General features: G+C 41.8%; 1 long non-coding RNA gene across 1 annotated transcript in view; it reads right to left on the minus strand.

The window, feature by feature from the left end:
• Positions 1 to 27,357, minus strand: part of LOC121400691 — a 140,382-nt gene that overhangs the window by 70,340 nt on the left and 42,685 nt on the right. The window lies entirely within an intron of this gene.

The following is a 27,357-nucleotide window of genomic DNA, read 5'->3' on the forward strand; positions in this document are numbered from 1 at the left end:
TCTGATAGTTCGGCCGTATGGCCGAACGATCCGATTACGATGTGCCGTGGGATCGGTTGGGTCAAAATCAAACCTGACCGATCAACCACAAACGACCGATCTCCGCCGGACGAAAGATGTCGGCACACGCCACACACGATCCGAAAATCGTACGAATCCTCGATGCATACGATAGGATCTGTGTGTCTATGGCCACCTTAATACCTTTGCACTCTTAAAGGGCACCTGTCACAGCCAAAATCAAACACATATTAACAATCTGACCAGTACAAGCTAAACACGTTTAATCAAACTACAATTATCGTTTTTTGAAAAAACTGCAGGTTTTAAAAAAATCCCTTACTTTGTCAAATGGGTTCTTTCACTGAGGGAGGCCATATTGAGACTCTAACAGAGACTCTAATGTGCAAATTTCAGGAGCATGCTCAGATTGTAACACTGCTTTGTACCCAGAATGCCTTGTTTTAGTAAACTCCTCCACTAGAAGTATCCACTAGAAGTGCTGCCACCTGCTAACTTCCAGCAGGTGGCAGCACTACTGTACAGCAGCTAACACACAGGTTTGACTGATTTGAAAATAGCTTAGAAGGGTTGATCAGCAAGCAAGGAATTTGAACTGAGCATGTGCGAGATTTCAGAGCTACAGTTGGCTGGGAAGATATAGGTAGGAGGAGCCAGTGAAATCCAAGATGCCTGCCTCAGCTAGAACTGCAGGGGAGATCTTGCAGAAGGTATAGTGAGCTGATCATTTACATTATACAAACAATTCTAAAAATCAGATTTCTTGAACTTTCACAGTATTTACTTAGGAAATGATTTTGGTCATGATTGGTGCCCTTTAAGTCAATTGCTTTACGGGGTGGGGGGGGGGTGTTTTTGTATAGCACTACTTGGTAAGCAAGGCCAAACTGACTCCGGTTTCTAAGGAATGTTACTCATATGGCACATGATACAAATAGGGTTCTACAGGCAAATGGATGTACCAGAGAAACTGTTGAATGAACCCAAAGACCTTCTCCCTCTTGTTCTGTATATACTGAGGATCCGGAGCTTTCTGTGACCAATCAGAGAAGCCTATACCAAAGATTCCAGCCGTCTCTTGCTATGATAGGACAGTGGGCTGTTTGTGTATCGGCCCAGCACTGACTCTTCAATGACCACTTCTCTGCTTGGGAACCTCTAATCCAAGATGGTGCTTTTACGTTGCTTGGTTCCTTTTTCCATGAAGTGTTGCAACGACACAGGCTTGAGGGCTTTGCTATCTGGCTGATATTTAAAATGGTTTGCAAGTGCAATAAATGTGTGTTTTATCTATTTTTCTTAAATATTTTTTTAGAATGTATTTCCTATGAAGCATTTTGTTGGCGATTTTATATATATTTTTTTTTGTTTTGTATTGCTATTTAAACCCTCTGAAGCCTTTTTAGAGGCTGGATTTGCACATTATCTCTGATGGCAATTCTGGGTTTATTTGGTATGTGGAGGCACAAGAGGATATAGGTTACCACTATACATCTGCCAAGGATACATGCTGAATAGGTTTGTGACCTGAATCAAGTAAGTACTTACTCCTACGAGCCTAGAATCCATGTCTATGCATTGTTCAGTAGTCTGGGAAGCAGTGCACCCTCTACTGTGCCAGTTGAAGTAGATACTCTGTGGATATACGACAAGAAGAACAGGGCTATCTGGCACTCAGAGGAATCCACAGGGCCAAAAAAATGACCTTATTTATCAAAGTTAAAAATATACTTGCATCTCCATGAGCCCTACGCGTTTCGTTCTTTCAAGACATATATGGAATTCAATTGTTTTTGATTGGTTGTTTTTTGTATTCCCTGTGGGTGATATCATAGCCCATGATTAAGTACCCCTGTGGGTACGAAACGCGTAGGGCTCATGGAGATGAAAGTATATTTTTAACTTTGAATAATAGTGATTTTTTAACTAATATATTTTGGTCCTGTGGATTCCTCTGAGTGCCGGATAGCCCTGTTCTTCTTGTCGTATATCCTGGTTTGCCTAAAGCTGCGGGTCTGGGGCACCTGGACCACAATAACTATCTGGTGAGCTATTTACATTATGTACTGGAGCACCTTGTTTCCTCTACCATTGTGGATACTCGGTGCCCACACTGGACTTTCTGGCACCCAGACTAGTGATAATGACATATGTATCTGCCCCGAGGGAAAAGCTTGTAGTCTTGACACCAATCACTGGAGCGGATAAACAATCCATGCCAAAGTATTTCCTATGCAAAGCCCTATGTGTGTAATAATGATCACAAGTGCCATGTGCTGTTACAATCATTTTCATTCTCCCATATTGGGTGAATATTATTTGTTTCTTCTGCCCGGAGGTTGAATTGTATTAACTTCTAAACTGCTAGAAGGTTTTCAACACCCAAAAGTTTAGGAATATTCTTTTTCTGTGGGGGGGGGGGAGGCAAAGACTGTCTTTCTCAGGGGTATTAAAGTGTAATAAAATGTTTTAAACAAATTGGTTGATGTGTTATTTGTCCTGCTGTGTAGTAACCCTGTTAATTTTCAGAATAAGTTTTATGTCCCATGCCCAGGTCACTGCAACCTAAGCTGCCTATATTTGTGCCTAAATCTGAATCTCATTGGTCCGTTGGTTTGAGTCATATTTGTAAGAATAAAAGTGTAACATTCTCGTTCTCAGGAACCTTGAACGATGATGGGTACACTCTCATGCACAGTGAAACCCTGTGGATTCCGTTGTTCACCGACACCATTTTGGGGCCCCAGGCTTTCTGCTGCGGAAACCAACAAGGAAAGTACGTATAACAAAATGTCCATAATCGAGGTACCAGCAGGAAAAGACAAGACGTGATCGAGAATCAGGCAATGGGTCAAGGCAGGCGGCAAGAATCGGAGTCGAAAACCTGGAATACAAGTCACAATATCCACGCTTCGGCAGGAACAGTAAACTGAAACCAGCTTGGGCACTCACAAAATGGAGGACTGGCCTTGTAAAGGTGTTTTGGAGCCAAAGATCCAATCCGGCGCCTTTACGTGACATCATGATGCTCGGCGTCAATCGCCAGAGTAATTTTGGCCCTGGACATGGAAGTGCGCGCCAGCAACCTAGGAGAGACGCGCCGGGAGGTAATCTCCCGGCGCGTCTTACAAAAAGTAATATCAAAACAAATAAATTGATAAGTCTCTGAAGCAGTAGATCAGTGTAAGTATATAGCAGCTCAATATGCTCCCATTAAAGGGCATGTAAAGTCTAAAACAGAATAAGGCTGGAAATGCGGTATTTTGTATACTTAATATAAACATGAACTTACTGCACCACAAGCCTAATCAAACAAATTATTTATGCTTTCAAATTTGGCTACAGGGGGTCACCATCTTGTAAATTTGTTAAACATCTTTGCAAGACTAAGACTGTGCACATGCTCAGTGTGGTCTGGGCTGCTTAGGGATCGTCATAAACAAAGCTGCTTGAGTTCTGCATGGCTGGGAAGTAAGGCGGGGGCTCCCCCTGCTGTTCATAAGTATAATTGTTTCCCTGCTCAGCAGTTAGGGGCCGTCTGACAATTCCTATCCACAGCAGTAAATGAAGGGAGAATTTCAATTGCATACAGTCAGGTTTCTTCTTTTGCCTTTACATGCCCTTTAAGCACTGTAGGACAAAAGTAAGCCAATTAAGTAACTGGGACATTATTTTATTATCATTGTTAATGTAAGCACAACTTTGCACAGCACTATAAACCATTCTCTTGCAAGTACTTGCAAATAGTGCCCGGCCTAGAACTGAACCACAGACACCAGAAGTACACCAAAAATGGATTTAAAAGCCACAATGGGAATGTATTTTTTTCTTTCTCTATAGATTGTAGCCCAAGTGTGACCCCCTACTAGAGACCTGCAAGGATCTTGCTGACCCACAATAAGCCACAAACCAACTTTTAACCAATTCACTGGTAGATGATTCTGTGTCACTGAATCATTAATTGAGACTTGTTCCAAATAATAGCAGTGTGGAGTTTAATTAGTGAGCTCATTCATTCTGTGAAAAAACAGGTGTCAATTACGGCCCTTATTTAAGGAAGGAAGGAGCAAATGTTGTGCATGCTGGTTATAGTGCATTTCATAAAATGACTTGTTCCAGACAGAACAGCATATTTTGATTAAAAAGTTGATTGGAGAGGGGGAACCGTATGAAGAAATGCAAAAAATGATAGGCAACCAAAACCTGAAAGATCCTGAAGAAAATGGAAAACTACCATTCGAATGGATAGAAGAATAGACAAAATGGCAAAGACTCAGCCAATGATCAGCTCCAGGAAGATCAATGAAGGTGTAAAGTTACCTGTGAGTAATGTTACAATTAGCTTGGCTTCACATAGGTGTCTTCTATTGGCAAGAAGCCCCCGCGAAGTCCCAGTGTTGGGAAAAAAAGAGGTTACAATTTGCCAAAGAACACACTGACTGACCTAAAGAGAAATGGCACAACATTTTGTGGACTGATGAAAGCAAGATTGTTCTTTTTGGGTCTAGGGGTCGCAGACAGTTTGTCAGACGACCCCCAAACACTGAATTCAAGTCACAGTACAGCGTGAAGACAGTGAAACATGGTGGCACAAACATCATGAGATGGGGATGTTTCTTATACTATGGTGTTGGGTCTATTTATCTCATACCAGGGATCAGTTGCAATAAAAAATCAAAATACTTGAAGCGGTCATGTTGCCTTAAAAAGAGGTAATGCCCTTGAAATGGGAGTTTCAGCAAGACAACAACCCCAAACACCCCAGTAAATGAGCAACATCTTGGTTCCAGACCAACAAGATTGACATTATGGAGTGATCAGCCCAATCCCCAGACCTTAATCCAATAGAAAACTTCATCATAAATGTTTCTGAGGCAAAATCAAGAAATGCAGAAGAATTGTACAATGTATCAAAGGAAAGCAAAATCTTGAAACATTTTTCAATTCATACAGTGAGTGAGTTTGTAAAGAAGAATGCAGACGCTATCTTTTGGCCTCATTTTCCCTTTTCTTCATTTTCTGTAAAGGAATAAAGATTTGCTAAATTTTTCATGTTTTGATGTGGAGTAGAATGTGCAGTGTTCCCAATGCATTTGTGTGTATGGAAATAAAAGCTATTCTAAGGATTTGGAGCTTTATTCACTTTTTTTAAACAAACTGCTGTTATTCTGTACATCCCTGGTTGTATAGTCACATCTGGAGGGGAGCGCATCCCATCTTGGAAACAATAAAAACCCTCGGAGTATAAATCTCTAACCATTTGGGTTTCCCTAAGGTACTGCGCCGTGACTTTCCCTTTATGAGCCGTTTCATATATCCACACGCTGCACATTTCTATTTCATGCACATGTGACCAATTCCAAGATCGACACTTTTTTTTTCTTTTTCTTTTTTTAATCCGTCGTGATTTTACGGATATTTGACGGGAAAAGGTAAATGCGGTGGCACCAGGCCAAAAATTGTGTAATCCTATTAAATAAAATGAGAACAGGGAAATCTCTGCAGCCCAATTTCATAAAGCCTGGAGCGTAATAGCGTAATAAATGTTGTGGAGTCATCTTATAAAATTGTACAGTTTCTTGGATTGGAAATGGTTGGTTCTATGGGGAGACGTCATTACCCTTTCCAGTTCCCCATGACTTGGGGGGGTAATTTACTGTTGCACCCAGATATCCCTTCCTGACCTGTACGAGAGTGAGCTCAGATGCTCAGCGAGCAGCACTTGCAATCACACCTTTCCCCTTAAAGGAAAACTATACCGACAAAATGAACACTTAAGCAACAGATAGTTCATATCATATTAAGTGGCATATTAAAGAATCTTACCAAACTGGAATATACATTTAAGTAAATCTTGCCCTTTTACATCTCTTGCCTTGAGCCACCATTTCGTGATTGTGTCTGTGCTGCCTCAGAGATCACCTGACCAGAAATACTACAACTCTAACTGTAACAGGAAGAAGTGTGGAAGCAAAAGACACAACTCTGTCTGTTAATTGGCTCATGTGACCTAACCGGTATGGTTTGTTGGTATGTTTGTGAGTACAGTCAATCTTACGATCCCAGGGGGCGGCCCTTATTTTTTAAAATGGCAATTTTCTATTTATGATTACCCAATGGCACATACTACTAGAAAAGTATATTATTATGAAAATGGTTTATTTACATGAAGCTGGGTTTTACATATGAGCTGTTTTATGCAATATCTTTTTATAGAGACCTACATTGTTTGGGGGGTATAGTTTTCCTTTAAGAATCCGAAAGATTTACTAGACAACTGCAGGCCAAGGGGTCGTTCTATTTGTTCTGCAGCCACTGCCCTGGGTTTTTCCTTCTTAAAACGTGCAAATGGCTTACAGAAATATGGAATCTGTCCAGGTGCTCGATTAAATAAAAAGTGATTTTTTTTTTTTTTAATTTCATCAAAATGTGAGTTTATCCTTCTTAGCTGGGTTGAGATGTATGAGGATGTGTGGCTGTGTCAGTAATGTATATCTTATACAACATGTATATATATATTAACCATTCTCCTGGGTAATTGCTTCTCCTTTTGTCATGCTATTCTGTATATTCACATGACAGCAGTATCTTGTTTTAGGGTACAGGCTTTGGAAGAGTTAAAGCAAACCAATCACTATTTTTAAACAACAAATATTGTCTTTGCTGTGTTCTTGTTTCTAAATTTACTGAGCCTTGGGTGTTAGATTTGTAGCAGTGTTACTTTACAGCCATAAATCTGACAAAGGCTCAGAAATGACTCGGCTCGTGGCAGCCAGTGCCCCATAGGTAGAACTATCAGATCCAGCTGAGCTACTTTGGTTTAAATTGGATTGGATCTTCGTTGTATTTCTAGCATGTTGTTTCTGTATGTGCTTTAAAGGGGTTGTTCACCTTTAAATTAACTTACAGTATGCTGGAGAGAGTGATATTCTGAGACAATTTGCAATTGGTTTTCATTCTCTATTATTTGAGTTTTTTTTTTAGTTATTTCGCTTTTTATTCAGCAGCTCTCCAGTTTGCAGTTTCAGCAGTCTGGTTGCTAGGGTTCAAGTTACCCTAGCAACCATGCATTGATTTGAATAAGAGACTGGAATATGAATAGGAGAGGCCTGAATGGAAAGTTTAGGAACAAAAAGTAGGAATAACAATAAGGGGGTTATTTACTAAACAACAAGTAGGAATAACAATAAGGGGGTTATTTACTAAACGCGGAATGCAAAAATCACGAAAAATGTGTTTTTTTTTTTTTTATCTGAAAATCCGGCATCTCAGACCTGTTGATGTTGCATATAAGTCAATCGGAGAAGTCCCAATGATTTTTTTTATGTTCCCTGGGTTTCATGCAATACCCTCCGGTGAAAATTCTGAAAATCGGATGAAAAAATCAGAAAAAAACATCAGATTTTTTCAGGGCTGATTTGATTGGAGTTTGTAGCAGAAAATATTGAGATAGACTTTGATAAGTAACCCCATAAATGTGTAGCCTCACAGAGCATTTGTTTTTAAATGTACCCCCCCCAGTGGGGAAGAGTGGGTACATCTGGGGGGTACAAGCTGGAAAGAGTCAGAAGAAGAAGAAGGCTATTATTATTAAAACCAGATTCAAGGCTACGGCCACCTTTCCCTGTCACAGCTTGGGGAAATGGCTTCTGTCTAGGGATGGGCGAATTTTTCACCTTGTTTCGCCGTGGAAATTACGCCCATAGACTTGTATGGCGTCATGCGTCAAAAAAAAGACAAAACTATTTTGTCTGCGACATTTCGCCAGTGGTGAATTTTTGGCAAAACTAAATGGGTCAAATTCGCCCATCCCGTTCTGTCGCCCTTCCATCACTTCTCCTTGGGATCTGGGCAAAGGAAATCCCATCACAGCTGACTTCCAACTGAACAGGTCACATTACATGAATATGTCTCCAAACAGTGTCAGCTCATGGTTTAATGGTTCAAACAGCAGGCATTGCCCAGTGATTTATGATGACATGGGTTGGGTCTAATGGATCTCTCCCAAATCCACCTCTTGCTCTACAGATTCCAACAGGGCAAGTGTTAAGAATGTTGTTAAGTGATAGAGTGGTGTCCACACCACAACAAAAACGCCTGTGTCAGATCGTATGTAACGGAAATAAGGTAAGTAATGGAAATGTCCCATGGCGTCCCAGTATTGATCTGACACGAGACGGCTGTCGCGTCGGATCAATGCTGCGACACCATGCATTCACTTACCTTATTTCCGTTGCATGCGATCTGACACAGATGTTTTTGTTGCAGTGCGTCGGATCGCGCTTAAAACGTCCATGTAGTCCTACACTAATATGTTAAAATGCACGGCTGAAAAATCCGTTATTTGCTAATGAGCGCCAATTAAATGGGGCAACTGCCAAATGTAACTATTGTACTTATTTTCTCTGTTTGAGAGAGTTTCATAATTATCATTATTATTACAGGTATGGGACCTGTTATCCAAAATGCACGGGAGCTGGGGTTTTCCAGATAACGGATCTTTCTGTAATATCTTCATACCTTAAGTCTATTAGAAAATCATGTAAACATTAAATAAACCCAATAGGCTGGTTTTGCTTCCAATAAGGATTAATTATATCTTAGTTGGGATCAAGTACAAGCTACTGTTTTATTATTACAGAGAAAAGGGAAATCATTCTTAAAAACGTTGAATTATCTTATTACAATGGAGTCGACGGGAGACAACCTTTCTGTAATTAGGAGCATTCAAGATAAAAGGTTTCCGGATGATGGATCCCATACCTGTATTATTAACATGTATTTTTAGAGCGCCAACATATTGCGCATTAACGGGGGGAATGTAATAAAAAACTATTCGCAATGAGTTATGACTTTGCGCAAACAAATTTTGCTTTGTGCGAATTTAATATAGCTTTTGCAAACCCGGAAACTGTTTAGCGACCACTTCCGACAGTGGAAGACTGTTTGCGGATTTTATAATGTGCGCCGATGCGCAGTCAATGTAATAAAACTTCTTACTGAAAAAGTCGTTATGTTTGCTCCAAAAGATTACGATACCTTCAAGCACTTCTTGAGTGGGCAATTAAAATTCGCAATGCAATAACAGTTTAAGGAACAATATTACATTGTGAGATGTGGATTTTTATTCTTATTGGTGCCGCAATGTGTCGCAGTGGGACCTGGATTTTACTATTGCGTGTTGTTCTTAGATCTACCAGGGAGTTATCTTGTGTTAGGGAGCTGCTATCTGGTTACCTTCCCATTGTTCTGTTGTTTGGCTGCTGGGGTGGGGGAGGTGATATCACTCCAACTTGCAGTACACTAGTAAAGAGTGACTGAAGTTTATCAGAGCACAAGTCACATGACTGGGGGCAGCTGGGAAATTGACAATATGTCTAGCCCCATGTCAGATTTCAAAATTCAATATAAAATGAATTATGCGTATGCTATTATGCGAAACATATTTCAGTGCAGAATTCTGCTGGAAAAGCACTATTAACTGATGCGTTTTGACAGTATCCCTTTAATAAATAATCCCCTATAAATTGTTAAAGCAGACAACAAATCTCCCCGAAAAGCCATGCTGTACACTAACTAACAAATCTCTCCGTGTGTCATTGCCCCAGCAGATAGTCACAAAAAATTGGAGCGCTCACCTCTCAATCGAACACCATTGAGGTGCCAGGTGCTGAACTACAAGGCCCGATCCTGTCCTCGGGTCACATCAATCCATAGACAAAAAATAGCAGCACACTGTTGAATTGCAAAAAGTGCTCAAGTGCATAATTTTTATTTTAGCCCACAGCATACAAAGGCAACGTTTCGAGCCAACCTGGCCCTTTAAACGTTGCCTTTGTATGCTGTGGGCTAAAATAAAAATTATGCACTTGAGCACTTTTTGCAATTCAACAGTGTGCTGCTATTTTTTGTCTATGGATTGCCCCAGCAGATATGATGAATATATGACCATGGTTAGAATGCGCACAGCCAGGGCTCCGTGTGTGTCTCAGTGACAGGTGACAGTTTAGTTAAGACAAGTCCCGCTTGTCTGCACCCTCTGTCTCCCCGTATTCCCGGTGAGGCCTCTGTGAAGGCACCCATGCTCCATGGCAGGGATAGTTTTACAAGTGTCAGCGAAAGTCTTGTTGGAATATGCTAAATCAGCCAAAGGGGAGCCTTAGCCCTTGTGAGCAGGGAACTCATTCTCTGTGACATCTCTGCCCTCTCAACTGCCATGTCAGCTGGCACCCAAAATTCCCTGTGTAGCCTCTGACCCCGGCTCATATCAAGTGTTTCTCCACATGTGCTCAGAGGGGACGGAACAGACGCAGAGATCTTGGGAAATTCACAGACACAGAATTGGACTTGCTGAACTATGAGTATAGACAGATCCCGGGTGCTCTGACATCTATTCTGATACACAGAGCCTGAGCTTCCACTACAGAGGTCCCCTTGTCTGGCCGGGAGCAGCTACCACAGACATTTGGAACCAAGTTTGGATTTCTCTAAGGATATTTGTGCATCAAACTACCCAAGAAAAGAGATTCATGAGACTGCAGCTGCCAGCAGGTAACGTACCCTTGTTTGTTAGTGCTCAGCCTTCCATTCTTGTTTACAAGCCTGTGTATGAGTATGACTGTGTACTGTGTGTATGTATGTATAAATATATATATATATATATATATATATATATAGACAAATACAAGAGATCCTCTGCACTCAACCCATTATCAACATATTAAGGACATTTTGTGCCCATTCTACTGAAAAATGCCTTCCCCTTTAAACCAAACTGGGATTGTTTGTCCAAATATATGGAAATGTATAATGAAGTAATAGAATTCTTAATGAATAAGATGAAATTACAGGATGCTGATGAAGGGTGGGTATATAAACAGCGCTTAGTGAAATCACTTAACTTGCATCACGTGACTTATTGAAACTTGTGTATTATAAACGACCCTCTCTAATAGTTCAAATAGTCTAATAGAAGATATTCCAAGAATCTGCCACAAGGGGTCACCAGTGCTTTTGAAATATAAGAACCACCAAGAACACATTGCAGATTGTAAATAGTAATTGCATAGTAAACACGATCAGACCTGTTAAGTAAAAGGGTCGCTTGTTTTTGGCCAATGCTTGAAGTTTGACAGGGGAAGTAATTCCTAATCAGACAAACAATTTAGATCGGACACTAGGCCTATGGGTGACCCTCATGACAGAGATGTAAGACAGAAAAAAATGTAAGGGCAATGACACATAGTTTTCTTTACTATAACGGATTGTCCATACAACCCCAAATTTCTTCCTTTCCCCTGTATGAGAATTTTGGGCGAATTTTGGACATTTGGACATCAAGGGGTTGTTTACTTTTAAATTAAATTGTAGTATGATGTAGAGAGTGCTCTTTTGAGATAATTTGCAATTGGTCTTCATTTTTTATTTGTAGACTTTGAATAGTTTAGGTTTCTGGTCAGCAGCTCTCCAGTCTGCGATTTCAGCAGCGTTCTGGTTGCTAGGGTACAACTCTATGTAGCCGCAAGGCAGTGGCTTAAAAGAGAGACAGGAATGTAAATAGAGGAGGTTCTAAAAAGAAAGATAAGTAATAAAAAGTAACAGCAACAACAAAGCTAAAAAGAGTCAGAAGACAATGGCAATAATTCAAAAGCTATAACAAATAAATAATGAAGGCCATTTGCTAAAAATAGGCCATTTGATAACCTACTAAAAGTTAACTCAGTGCTTTGAGTGCTGTTTTTTAAAATAATGCAGACTTGTGTTTTCTATTGCTTTCAAATAAATGGCACTTGGGGCATCATCAGAACTAGGCCATGGAGCTCTAGTACTCAAAACAACGGGGGTAAACTGTGCCTCCACCCAGGGTCCTCCACACCATTACCCCTGGCAGGAATAGAAGAGTCTGACACAGACCAGGTGACCCAGACCCATTTTTCAAAAATAGTTGTGTCCTAGTTATATTCCTCTCCTGCCTCCCCATAGTCCCTGACCCTAGACGTTATGTGCATTCGTTCTGTCATCTTCATTCATCGTCTCCTGAACAAGCCCAAGGCTGGAAATCATCTGATAATGTCACTGACTGCATCATAATAAATGTGAATATTTAGGGGGTTATTAAGCAATGTATTATTAAGTAGCAAATTTTTTTTATAAATTACATTTCATATATACAGTATTGTGATGCTGGGGGCCCTCTCTGCTCCAACCTAAGACTGACCCAGCTATTAGGGGTTAAAATAGATGATAAGGAATGTTTGGGCTTATTCAGAGTAAATGCTGTGACTGGCAGGCAATATCATAGTAATGGGGTAATGCTGCAACTGTTACTGACAAGACCCCACAATGATTGGACAAGTGCTGGAGAGATCGACCAATCAAACAAGACGTGGGAGCTGCCATCCTGCATGTTTTCTATGGGATAAACTCTCACTATAATGTAACCCCAAGGCAGCAAGAAAAGAACTAACTCCCAGCTAATCCAAATATTGGTTTTACAGCTTATACACAGTATTTATTTACAGGCACAAACAGAATACAAACATGCTATTCATCCTTCTTTCCCTCATAGGCCACTCTTTCATCTCTGAGAGTTGTATTATCTGATGTCTGATACAGGCGATATTCTCATCTATTATTCTATTGAATTTATCGATCAACCAAACAATGTATTAGATACTGCTTGATCGTTACAGAATCAGAGCATTACTTTATATGAACATATATATCAGTCTATTTCCCCTTGCTCTATGCTCTCAGCGAGAACCATGACATTCAAAGCACTCGAAATTGCCTGTTACCCTTTTAAAAAGATGAGAAGCACTCTGACTATGACCGACATGTTGGGAGATTTCTGGATAATCTGTTTCCGGATAACGGGTCCCATACCGGTACTTTTGCCATGGTTAAATGGCCAGAGCTCTGTTTTTGCTATGTTTAGCTATAGACATCCAGCAGGAGAGGGAAGACAGACAGCTGGGATATGTGTAGTGTGGCATGTGAAATAACATGGACTCAGAGTAATAAATATGCCTGAGCATTAGTGAGCGTGGGTTTGTAACCTATAGATCCATATCAGTTTACAGGATGAAAAGGGGTAATAGTGAAAATGAGTAGGAGCTGACATATCGCAGGGATACGGGCTACAGATTAAGATATAACAAGGGGGGAGAAACTTTGCACAAAGCTGGGGCAGATATGAGGAAACACATTGTTCTGCCCAGTTCAGGGGGAATATAAACAGATTAACAGTGTATCCCTGTCCACATGGATTGTAAACTCCTGTGAGCAGGACCCTATCTTCCCAGTGTTTCAGTCTCTTGCCCTTATTTTTTATTTAAAGGAAAGCTAAAGCCTTAAAATAAATACAAGTTGAAATCTATTATGCTGAATTTACTGAATCACCAGTAGGGTTGCCACCTGGCCGTTATTTTACAGGCCTGGCCGGTAAAAATGATGTAGACACATACAAGAGTCCTCTGCACTCAACCCATTATCAATATATTTAAGACAGCGACATTTTGTGCATACTGCTACTAAAAAATGCCTTACCCTTTAAACAAAACAGGGATTGTTTGTCCATATATTGCAATATATTTAAGCTGGCCAACTACGTCAAAGTCATCCCATATCTGGCCAGTCCTACGCTTAATTTTCATCTGATTCATTAAGAATTCTATTGCTTCATTATACATTTTACAAAGGGACTAGGTTTTACCTGCAACTTACTTGCTGCTTTCAAAGTAAACCTCCATACTTGGCTGCCCTTTTATTAGACACCAGTGGGATCACCTGACTATAGCTGGGAAGGGTGGGAGCTACAACATAGAGCTGGTCACTGCTCTTGTATAACTATAACAAACAAGGGAAAGTTGTGCTCACCACTATTTTTTAAAAACATTAGGCGGGGGTGCAATGAGGCTGTGACCACAAAATACATATAGACACATACAAGAGTCCTCTGCACTCAACCCATTATCAATATATTTAAGACAGCGACATTTTGTGCATACTGCTACTAAAAAATGCCTTACCCTTTTGTTTAAAGGGTAAGGCATTTTTTAGTAGCAGTATGCACAAAATGTCGCTGTCTTAAATATATTGATAATGGGTTGAGTGCAGAGGACTCTTGTATGTGTCTATATGTATTTTGTGGTCACAGCCTCATTGCACCCCCGCCTAATGTTTTTAAAAAATAGTGGTGAGCACAACTTTCCCTTGTTTGTTACGGTAAAAATGATGGTCGACCCCAATGGTATTAATAGGGAAAAAAACTAAATATATAGGAAGGCCGGTATTTTTTTCCAGAAAAGGTGGCAACCCTAATCGCCAGAGACATCCAGCAGCCCAATAACAGTAATGATGCCAGCCTTTAAAGTTGCCCACTGGATTTAAAAGCTGACATATCTAACCAGTGCTGGGCCAGACTGGCCGGGTGCCCTAGGCAACTGCCTCCCCATGACCGCATGCAAATGAGCATTAACACACACATGAGAATGAGCAGGCACGCACAAATAAACATGGATGGCGCCTCTCTCTCTATGGGGTGAGCAGACAAGCACCTGTGAGGGTAGTCTAGACAGGGGACAGGACTAGGGAAAGGCAGCAGAGAAGGTATTTCCATGGCACCCCCAGCTTTGCACCATAGGCACATGCCCCATTCAGCCTACCCATAGTTCCGGCTGTGTATCTAACAATAGGAGCGCTGGATAAATTTGAAAGAATTTAGAAGACTTCCCCTTCAATAACAACAGCCACTTGCTGTTAGTATTATGTATCTAAACCTGCCCACAGCAGCACCTCATCTTTTAGACCATCTTGTGAGTGTCAGTGGCACTGCACATGCTCAGTTTACTATGGGCAGTGGCTGACAAGCTAAGCTTAGCAACCAAAGGAAATCATCAGCAGAAATGGGCTTTGTCTGTCAGGAGGAGCTGCAGGGCTGACTATTCAATTCTGATGCAGAATGGACTGGTTCCTGAGCTGCCATGTAAGGTTCATTTGTTATTTAGTTTGTTGTTATTATTATTATTATTTAATGTTAATTAATAACAAGCTGTTTGTCTTCACTTTTGTATTATTTATCCATTACATTGTGAATCCACCCCTGAGTGCAGAGAACTGATAGAAGCACTTTCTGAATCAGCAGAAAATAAGACAGGGATCTACTGGGGGCATCTTCAGATATACAGATTTTCCCTACTAAAGACATTGGGTAGATAAAGGACCCCAAAACATAAAACCTGCATTTCCAGAGGGATGCTAGATGTTCACTTGAGATAGTCCCATTTATGAAGAAATGTCTCGGCCACATTTGGAAAACTGCTCCCATTGGGGGGTAATGGCTGCATTTTAGCATACTTTCCCCATGGCAATGAAACTTTAGGATAAGGCCAACTGTCTGGACCAGCTTCTGAAAAAGAGGTTGTGTCCCCCTTGTATTTATTTGTACCTCTTTTTTTGTGCGATTGCTCGAGGCATCTGCTACTGTGAAATTAACTGCTACGCTTGCTTCTAAATTTGTCTCATTACACTTAAGTAAACAAGAGAGCGGCCTTCATTTTGTCTCAAGAATATTCGCAGTGATTATAAGTGATGACTTATAGACAATTTTTACAAACGGACATCCTTGTTTTCCCTTGTTTTCCCTTTCTCTTACAAAGAAGACTTCCTCTCACGGAGAATATAGAAACATTATATAATATTACATTTAATCCCGTTTAAAATTTGCATTTGTATTATGCAAGTGAACTCCCCCCCCCCCCCCCCGTTCGACTAATAACATGAGACTTGGGCCAGCACACACACTGTTCTGCCTCTGTCAGCTTGTCTGGGTCCTTCTGCCCCACTGATGATAAATTAACTTCACCAACAGCTGTAGTATTGTAAACTCATTAGCAGCTCTGTAAATGGGAGCTTTTACAGGCTTTAAATAACCCAGAGTTATTTGTGTGTCACGTGCCCCCAACTACATCTGTGATGCACAAATCTGCTGGCGACCCCCCATGAGACACTTGCACTCTCCTGATCCCTTTCAGCCGAGATTTCCCCTCGCTGTGTGTTTGTAGTACCTACAGTTCTGCCACTAGATGGCTCCTATCTCCTACATGAATAACCAACAAGCTGCTGTTGCATTGAAGGTCCCACTGTCACATTCATAAATAGAAAGTGGGCCTCATGTAACTGTGAGACTATTGATGGTCCAAATGGAATTCGTTCAAACTCATATATAAGTTCATGTAATGACAATGCCATCTACTTTCAAATACAATACTCATGCAGGCTTAATAAAGAATAATGTTCCTGGGTAACATGACTGTGGTTGTCTTACAGCAGTGATCCCCAACCAGTAGCTCGTGAGGAACATGTTGCTCTTCAACCCCTTGGATGTTACTCTCAGTGGCCTCAAAGCAGGTGCTAATTTTTGAATTCCTGGCTCGGAATCAAGTTTAATTGCATAAAAACTTAGTATAGTGCTAAGCAGAGCCTCCTGTAGGCTGCCAGTCCAAATAGGGGCTACCAAATAGCCAATCACAACCCTTATTTGGCACCCCAAGGGACTTTTTCGTGCTTGTGTTGCTCCCCAACTCTTTTTTGTGGTAAAAGTTTTCACTTCTGAAAGTATGCATTGGGACACATATGCGAGTAGGGTTGCCACAGTTTTATAATACCTGCCTTTCTGTATATTGAGATTGTTTCCATTTTAATAACATTGGGGTCCAGCATAATTTTTACCTTTCAGGCTGGTAAAATACTGGCCAGGTGGCAACCCTATATGGGGGAAGGGAGAGGTTGGAATAGAGTTGTGGTCAGTGTTGGACTGGCCCTCTCCTGATTTCAAGGATCTAAACAAAAAAAAATTGTGGCGCCTCAAAGCGCAGCTCCAGACGCGAATGCGTGTCGTGCGGCACCTTGCGCACATGCGTGCTGTGCGACTCTGTGCAGTTCTGTGCGAGCATGCATGCCCTGTGGCTCCGTGTGCACATGCGCGCGCACGTCGCAGTTGGGGGACAGGGGGTCCAGAGGGGGGTCCTATGACAGCAGTCCCGGTGGGCCCCGGGCCCCCCAGTCCGATCCTGGCTGTGGTGGTGTGCCCTTGAGGTGACAGTCCCTAAGCACCTCAGTCACCTTCCCCATTAATAAAGTCATCTTTATAAACAGACATATATTGAAGCCACATAATGGTGCTGACAACAAATGTCTCCTTTAAAGGAAAACTATACTAATGTAGGTCTCTATTAAAAGATACTGAGTAAAACAGCTCATGTGTAAAACCCTGCTTCATGTAAATGAACCATTATCAAAATAATATACTTTTTTAGTAGTATGTGCCATTGGGTAATCATAAATAGAAAATTGCAATTTTAAAAAATAAGGGCCGCCCCTGAGATCGTAAGATTCACTGTGCACACATACAAACCACATGTAAGGTCACATGAGCCAATTAACAGACAGAGTTGTGTCTTTTGCTTCCTCACTTCTTCCTGTTACAGTTAGAGTTGTAGTATTTCTGGTCAGGTGATCTCTGAGGCAGCACAGATAGAGTCACGAAATGGTGGTTCAAGGCAAGAGATGTAAAAGGGAAATATTTATGTAGATATATATTCCAGTTTGGTAAGATTCTTTAATATGTCATTCAATTTGATATAAACTATCTGTTGCTTAAGTATTCACTTTGGGGGTATAGTTTTCCTTTAAGATGGTGATATATAACGTGGAGAAGTGGGGTAACCCCCTGGCTAGATACATATGTTGTTCCTGGGGAAAAATAGGGTGCATTTTGGAAATAAACTCATTAAAATGTAACATGTATTTGATTAAAAGAATATCATACACAGTCTCTCCAAAACATAGTTCTATATCATTTCCCTTTGCTCAGGGCAGGGTTAGCTTCCATATAGAGCCATTCTGCTGGCTGTCAGTACTAGGGAAATACATGATTTCTAAGAATGGCACAGTCCTTGTTGGAATACGCAGAAGGTTGGCACTTAGTTCATGGAGCTGGATTTCCTGTTTTCCTAGTGAAGTTTAACAAAATCCTTTCCATTAGCTCCATTAGTTTCTCTTCTGCAAAATCACCCGAGGACAAGGACCAATCAAGGGATTAGAGTCTTATGAAGCGACCGTGTCTGAAACTATTCTTCATTCATTATGTTATATTGTATAGACTTTTATTTGTTGCATTTTCTGTTTGACAATGAAAAATGAAGTTGTGGCTTGTTGTGCCAAGTTCTACTTACAGATGTGAGTGGGAGCTGTCCTATTGTTTGCCATGGCTGATTTATGCTTAGTGCTGGCTGTACATATACACTGTACTGGCCACAAAACCAAATTGCTGTTGGTGTCAATGAAGAATGGGTCAAGACATGTGATAACTGAAATATATTGATTGTCTTTGCGGAGCCGGAGGACTCCTCTCTTATGACACAGGAACAGGATAGTTAGTGATGTACCGTATATACTCAAGTATAAGCTGAGTTTTCCAGCCCCCAAAATATGCTGAAAAACTCTACCTCGGCTTATACTCGGGACAAGCGCAAAAACGGTCGCCGGCGTCTAAGAATAGTCGCCGGCGTCCAAGATTAGTCTCCAAGAATATTCACCGGCATCCAAGAATGGTCGTCTGCATCCAAAAACGAGACGCCGGCACCTTCGATGGGAGCAGAAACCCTCAATTTTTTGATTGAAACTTACCAGAAGCTGCTGCATTTCTCACCCTAGGCTTATACTCGAGTCAATAAGCTTTCCCAGTTTTTGGAGGTAAAATTAGGTACCTCGGCTTATACTCTGGACGGCTTATACTCGAGTATATACTTCTTCTATTATTGTTACCAGTGGAGAGTACATCTTAAACAAGCATAAATATAATGGCATATCTTTATAAGAGAATAGGGCTAGAAGCAACGAGTGAAGTGCAAAGGGTTTCTCCATTAATAAAGAGCTTTCTGAGTTTGGCAGTGCTGCATACAGTAGGTGGGCAGCACATTGAATCCCCTGAATTGTCCCCTAAACATTTCCGACATTCAGATGCTTAGTTTAGGAAGTGCACAGGAGCAATAGGGCCGAGCAGGGGAGCATCAAGAAATACTTCATTGTTTCAGTAAATTAAACATGCTGTTCTTCCCAGCCCTCACCCAGGCCAAACAGCAGGTATAGGTGAATTATAGAGGAAAAGGCAACAGAAAAAGGATTAGTCATTTAAGTGATAAGAAATGCTCCTAACAAAATAAACATCCACTCTGAAATGTATTCCTAGGGGAGGGAATATGCCTGACACATATTTTACTGTGTATTTACACTTGTTACATTATTGTGTGTCTTTATGTTGGTGAATTAGACACATTTGGGTGCAGTTTTTATGACCTTCCCGTCTGTTTGGTGAATGAAACTGTTCTTTATGATGAATGGTCTTCATTATTTTTAGTGTTTGTGTTTATTTGATTCATGCTCTCTCATTTCCATTTGTGTGCTGGGCTATTTATTGTCTATGTAAGTACCAGACTGCTTTTTTCCTTTGAGACATGTCTTCCCTCATCAGTCCTGATCACTGGTGGGAAATACAAGCTTTAGATTAAGCACCCTGCTGAGTGAAACACCCTAGGCAATATCATAATTCTCTCTGTATATCAATTTGCTGCTTTTGCTGAGATTATACACATAAGTGCATTTTTTTGTCCTTAATGTGTCTGGAAGCAGGATTTAGCCCTTACTGGTGTGTAGATATATTTCACCATTTTACTAAGAAAAGACACAAATATTTAGTTGTGAATGGCCCATTAGGGTACAGGTATGGGACCTGTTATCCAGAATGCTCAGGACCTGGGGTTTTCCAGATAATTTGGATCATCATACCTACTAGAAAATCATTTAAACATTAAATAAACCCAATAGGGTGGTTTTCCTCCCTATAAGAATTAATTTATATTCTTAGTTTGGATCAAATACAAGCTACTGTTTTAATTATTATAGAGTATAGTAGTATAACAGGGAGTAACTATAGAGTAGTGAGGGTATGAGGTTAAAAGAAAAAGAAAGGAAGAGAAGGATTTGCTCAGCTGCTTACCAATCCAACATTACAGTTAGTATAATAATCCTTATAAACCAATTATTAAAGTACAAATTACATTTACTTACATTTACTTAGATAAGATCCTAGTCCATTTGTAATTGTTTATTTTGTTCTGATTCTAAGAACATAACCCAGGATGACCACCATTTCATGTATACAGCTGAGTATTTCTTCCATTCTCATAATATTCCCCATTTCTTTAAACCATTCTGCTATAGTCGGTGGAAAAGGAAATAATTTTTAAACATTATTTGGAGTCTATGGGAGACCTTCCCTTAATTCAGAGCTTTCTGGATAACAGGTTTCCAGATCATGGATCCCATACCTGTACATGTCATGCTAAGATGTAGCATAAGCCTTATGATTAGGGATGTAGCGAACGTCGAAAAAAAAGTTCGCGAACATATTCGCGAACTTGCGCAAAAATGCGAGCGGTTCGCGAACGGTTCGCGAACCCCATAGACTTCAATGGGAAGGCGAACTTTAACATCTAGAAAAGACATTTCTGGCCAGAAAAATGATTTTAAAGTTGTTTAAAGGGTGCAACGACCTGGACAGTGGCATGCCAGAGGGGGATCAAGGGCAAAAATGTATCTGAAAAATCTGCCTGTGTGTGCTTGGAAGAGATAGTGTAGGGGGAGAGCTGTTAGTGATTTCAGGGACAGATGATAGTAAGTTTGCTGGCTAGTAATCTGCTTGATACTGCTCTGTATTGGAGGGACAGAAGTCTGCAGGGATTTGAGGGACATTTTAGCTTAGGTAGCTTTGCTGGCTAGTAATCTACTGTTCTCTTTAAACAACTGCCATACGTTGACCTTGTAGGCATTGTTTGCCCAGTTTTTTTGGACGCAGCCACTGAAGCACAGTTGCCAGAAAAAATATGCCATATAAATGCTGAAAATAGTCATTTTTCGCCATACGTTGACCTTGTAGACATTGTTTGCCCAGTTTTTTTGGACGCAGCCACTGAAGCACAGTTGCCAGAAAAAATATGCCATATAAATGCTGAAAATAGTAATTTTTCGCCATACGTTGACCTTGTAGACATTGTTTGCCCAGTTTTTTTGGTTGCAGCCACTGAAGCACAGTTGCCAGAAAAAATATGCCACATAAATGCTGAAAATAGTCATTTTTTGCCATATACGTTGAGTCAACGTATGGCAAAAAATGACTATTTTCAGCATTTATATGGCATATTTTTTCTGGCCTCTGTGCTTCAGTGGCTGTGGCCAAAAAAACTGGGCAAACAATGCCTACAAGGTCAACGTCGTTGACCTTGTAGGCATTGTTTGCCCAGTTTTTTTGGCCACAGCCACTGAAGCACAGAGGCCAGAAAAAATATGCCATATAAATGCTGAAAATAGTCATTTTTTTGGTCGCAGCCACTGAAGCACAGTTGCCAGAAAAATTATGCCATATAAATGCTGAAAATATAAATTTTTTTGGTTGCAGCCACTGAAGCACAGAGGCCAGAAAAATTATGCCATATAAATGCAGAAAATATGCATTTTTTTGGTCGCAGCCACTGAAGCACAGTTGACAGAAAAATTATGCCATATAAATGCTGAAAATATAAATTTTTTTGGTTGCAGCCACTGAAGCACAGAGGCCAGAAAAATTATGCCATATAAATGCAGAAAATATGCATTTTTTTGGTCGCAGCCACTGAAGCACAGTTGCCAGAAAAATTATGCCATATAAATGCTGAAAATAGTAATTTTTTTGGTTGCAGCCACTGAAGCACAGAGGCCAGAAAAATTATGCCATATAAATGCAGAAAATATGCATTTTTTTGGTCGCAGCCACTGAAGCACAGTTGACAGAAAAATTATGCCATATAAATGCTGAAAATATAAATTTTTTTGGTTGCAGCCACTGAAGCACAGAGGCCAGAAAAATTATGTCATATAAATGCAGAAAATAGGCATTTTTTTGGTCGCAGCCACTGAAGCACAGAGGCCAGAAAAAATTAAACCAGTAGGGTTTGCACCCTAGTTTGTAACGGTGGCGGAGGGAGGAGGAGGACGCTAAAGGACAGCTGTGTGTGGAGTCATGAGGCTTGAAGAGAAGGACAGCTGCATAGAAGTCAGAACAAGTCTTCCGGCGTGCAGTAACCCTCCGAGATCCACCCCTCATTCATTTTAATAAAGGTCAGGTAATCGACACTTTTGTGACCTAGGCGAGTTCTCTTCTCAGTTACAATCCCTCCTGCTGCACTGAAGGTCCTTTCTGAGAGTACACTTGAGGCTGGGCAAGACAAGAGGTTCATGGCAAATTGTGACAGCTCTGGCCACAGATCAAGCCTGCGCACCCAGTAGTCCAGGGGTTCATCGCTCCTCAGAGTGTCGATATCTGCAGTTAATGCCAGGTAGTCCGCTACCTGCCGGTCGAGGCGTTCTTTGAGGGTGGATCCAGAAGGGTTGTGGCGCTGCCTTGGACAGAAAAACATTTGCATGTCTGACGTTACAGACTGGCCAAAGGGCTTTGTCCTTGCAGGTGTGCTCGTGGCAGGATTACTGGCACCTCTGCCCCTGGAATGTTGATGAGTTCCTGAAGTGACATCACCCTTAAAAGCATTGTACAACATGTTTTGCAGGCTGGTTTGTAAATGCCGCATCTTTTCGGACTTGTGGTATGTTGGTAACATTTCTGACACTTTATGCTTGTACCGAGGGTCTAGTAGCGTTGCGACCCAGTACAGGTCCTTCTCCTTAAGCCTCTTGATACGGGGTCCTTCAACAGGCATGACAGCATGAAAGACCCCATTCTCACAAGGTTGGATGCAGAGCTATCCATCTCCGCTTCCTCATTATCAAGGACTGCATCATCCACGGTCTCCTCCCCCCAGCCACGTACAAGACCAGGGGTCCCCAAAAGGTCACCACTAGCCCCCTGGGAAGCCTGCTCCTGTTGGTCCTCCTCCTCCTCCTCCACAAAGCCACCTTCCTCCTCTGACTCCACTTCTGGCACCTCTCCCTGCGTTGCAGCATGTGCCTGGGTTCGTTCTGGTGATTCCGACCAGAAATCGTGCGCTTCCAGCTCCTCGTCACGCTGGTCTACAGCCTCATCTGTCACTCGTCGCACGGCACGCTCCAGGAATAAAGCGAAGGGTATTAGGTCGCTGATGGTGCCTTCGGTGCGACTGACCATATTTGTCACCTCTTCAAAAGGTCGCATGAGCCTGCAGGCATCGCGCATAAGCACCCAGTAACGGGGGAAAAAAATCCCCAGCTGTGCAGATCCAGTCCTACCACCCAGTTCAAAAAGGTACTCGTTGACGGCCCTTTGTTGTTGCAGCAGACGTTCCAACATAAGGAGCGTTGAATTCCAGCGAGTCTGGCTGTCAGAAATCAAACGCCTGACTGGCATGTTGTAGCGCTGCTGAATGTCAGCAAGGCGTGCCATGGCTGTGTAGGAACGTCTGAAATGGGCCGACACCTTTCTGGACTGGGTGAGAACGTCCTGGAATCCTGGGTACTTGGAGACAAAACGTTGGACTATTAAATTTAACACATGTGCCATGCAGGGCACATGTGTTAAATTGCCTAGTCTCAACGCTGCCAACAGATTGCTTCCATTGTCACACACCACTTTTCCGATCTGCAGTTGGTGTGGGGTCAGCCACCGATCGGCCTGTGACTGCAGAGATGACAGGAGTACAGATCCGGTATGGTTTTTGCTTTCCAGGCACGTCATCCCCAAGACAGCGTGACAACGGCGTACCTGGCACGTCGAATAGCCTAGGGGGAGCTGGGGGTGCACAGGTGTGGAGGAGGAGAAGGAGGACCCAGCAGCAGAGTAAGAAGAAGAAGAAGACGAGGTAGAGAGCGATGGAGGAGTAGAGGTGGTGGCAGAACCGCGTGCAATCCGTGGCGGTGACACCAACTCCACTGTTGTTGTTGAGCTACCCATTCCCTGCTTCCCAGCCATTACCAAGTTCACCCAGTGGGCAGTGTAGGTGACATACCTGCCCTGACCATGCTTGGAGGACCATGCGTCAGTAGTCATATGGACCTTTGGCCCAACACTAAGTGACAGAGATGCGGTAACTTGGCTCTGCACATGTTGGTACAGGTGTGGTATTCCCTTTTTAGAAAAAAAATTGCCGCTGGGTACCTTCCACTGCGGTGTCCCAATTGCTACAAATTTGCGGAAGGCCTCAGAGTCCACCAGCTGGTATGGTAAAAGCTGGCGGGCTAAGAGTGCAGACAAGCCAGCTGTCAGACGCCGGGCAAGGGGGTGACAGTCAGACATTGGCTTCTTACGCTCAAACATGGCCTTCACAGAAACTTGGCTGGTGGCAGATGACTGGGAATGGGAACAGGTGGTCAAGGTGGAAGGCGGAGTGGAGGGTGGTTCAGACGGGTCAAGGAGAGCAGAGGTAGAGCAGTAAGATGCTGGACCAGAAGGAGTGTGGCTTTTAGTTTGCCTGTTGCCTTTGAGGTGTTGCTCCCAAAGTGCTTTGTGCTTGCCGCTCATGTGCCTTCGCATAGAAGTTGTACCTATGTGGCTGTTGGGCTTACCAAGGCTCAGTTTCTGACTGCACTCATTGCAAATTACAATGCTTTTGTCAGAGGCACACACATTAAAAAAATCCCACACTGCTGACTTTTTGGAAGTGTGCGATCTGGCGGTAACAGTAGAAGTTGGCGGAGTTGGCGGTATTGGCGGCAATGGCGGGTGCGTTGGCCGGCTGAACACAGGTGCCGATACATGTTGTTGCCCTACTGATCCCTGCGGGCTGTCCTCCCTGCTTCTTCTAAGTCTTATTCTCCTACTGCCTCTCTGACTCTCCGTCTCTCCATCTGAACTACCCTCCTCTTGCTCTCTTCTACTAGGCACCCACAAAACATCAATCTCCTCATCATCATTCTCCTCAGATGCATCAATTTCTTCTGACACATCACAGAAGGAAGCAGCAGCGGGGACCTCCTCCTCATCACTCATTATGTCCATCTCTATCGTGTTCTCTGCCAGAATTAAATCTGGTGTGTAAGGTCCTCATCTCCTTCATCTTCTTCTGGCAATAATGGTTGCGCATTACTCAGTTCAAGAAACTCATGGAAAATAACTCCTCTGACCCCAGTGAAGAAGGGGCACCGGTGGTGGAGGAAGTGTTACGTGGGGTGGCCATAGCAGTGGAGGATGAGGAGGATGTTGTGGTAAAGTTAGAAACGGTAGAGGATGGGGTGTGCTGTGTAAGCCAGTCAACTACCTCTTCAGCATTTTGGGAGTTCAGGGTCATTGGCTTTTTAAAACTGGGCAATTTGCTAGGGCCACAGGATTGCATAGCAGCACGGCCCCTAGCACGGCCTCTGCGTGGCGGCCTGCCTTTGCCTGGCATTATTTTTAAAAAAACAACAACAACAACAAAAACTCAGTTGGTTTTTCTGGAAACGATAATACACACAGCTAGATGGCGGGTTGAAGAAAACACTGTGCAAATAATGCCTACAAAGTCAACGTATACACTACTACAGCGGTGGATACGGATTACGTAAAATATATGAATGCTGCTTGAAAAAAAGTAACTCAAGTGGTTTTTCTAGAGACGATAATATTATCAATATTTAGACAAAATGTGAACAAGGTCACACAGCTCGATGGCGGGTTGAAGAAAACAGTGTGCAAATAATGCCTACAAGGTCAACGTATACACTACTACAGCGGTGGATACGGATTACGTAAAATATATGAATGCTGCTTGAAAAAAAGTAACTCAAGTGGTTTTTCTAGAGACGATAATATTATCAATATTTAGACAAAATGTGAACAAGCTCACACAGCTCGATGGCGGGTTGAAGAAAACACTGTGCAAATAATGCCTACAAGGTCAACGTATACACTACTACAGCGGTGAATACGGATTACGTAAAATATATGAATGCTGCTTGAAAAAAAGTAACTCAAGTGGTTTTTCTAGAGACGATAATATTATCAATATTTAGACAAAATGTGAACAAGCTCACACAGCTCGATGGCGGGTTGAAGAAAACAGTGTGCAAATAATGCCTACAAGGTCAACGTATACACTACTACAGCGGTGGATACGGATTACGTAAAATATATGAATGCTGCTTGAAAAAAAGTAACTCAAGTGGTTTTTCTAGAGACGATAATATTATCAATATTTAGACAAAATGTGAACAAGCTCACACAGCTCGATGGCGGGTTGAAGAAAACACTGTGCAAATAATGCCTACAAGGTCAACGTATACACTACTACAGCGGTGGATACGGATTACGTAAAATATATGAATGCTGCTTGAAAAAAAGTAACTCAAGTGGTTTTTCTAGAGACGATAATATTATCAATATTTAGACAAAATGTGAACAAGGTCACACAGCTCGATGGCGGGTTGAAGAAAACAGTGTGCAAATAATGCCTACAAGGTCAACGTATACACTACTACAGCGGTGGATACGGATTACGTAAAATATATTATGGCTGCTTGAAAAAAGTGACTCCGGTGTTTTTTCTGGAGACGGTAATATTATGGATATTTAGACAGAATGTGAACAAGGTCACACAGCTCGATGGCGGGTTGAAGAAAACAGTGTGCAAATAATGCCTACAAGGCCAACGTATACACTACTACAGCGGTGGATACGGATTACGTAAAATATATGAATGCTGCTTGAAAAAAGTGACTCCGGTGTTTTTTCTGGAGACGGTAATATTATGGATATTTAGACAGAATGGGAACAAGGTCACACAGCTCGATGGCGGGTTGAAGAAAACAGTGTGCAAATAATGCCTACAAGGCCAACGTATACACTACTACAGCGGTGGATACGGATTACGTAAAATATATTATGGCTGCTTGAAAAAAGTGACTCCGGTGTTTTTTCTGGAGACGGTAATATTATGGATATTTAGACAGAATGTGAACAAGGTCACACAGCTCGATGGCGGGTTGAAGAAAACAGTGTGCAAATAATGCCTACAAGGCCAACGTATACACTACTACAGCGGTGGATACGGATTACGTAAAATATATGAATGCTGCTTGAAAAAAGTGACTCCGGTGTTTTTTCTGGAGACGGTAATATTATGGATATTTAGACAGAATGGGAACAAGGTCACACAGCTCGATGGCGGGTTGAAGAAAACAGTGTGCAAATAATGCCTACAAGGCCAACGTATACACTACTACAGCGGTGGATACGGATTACGTAAAATATATTATGGCTGCTTGAAAAAAGTGACTCCGGTGTTTTTTCTGGAGACGGTAATATTATGGATATTTAGACAGAATGTGAACAAGGTC

Source organism: Xenopus laevis, chromosome 2S (assembly GCF_017654675.1).
Source record: "Xenopus laevis strain J_2021 chromosome 2S, Xenopus_laevis_v10.1, whole genome shotgun sequence".
Classification (NCBI taxonomy): domain Eukaryota; kingdom Metazoa; phylum Chordata; class Amphibia; order Anura; family Pipidae; genus Xenopus; species Xenopus laevis.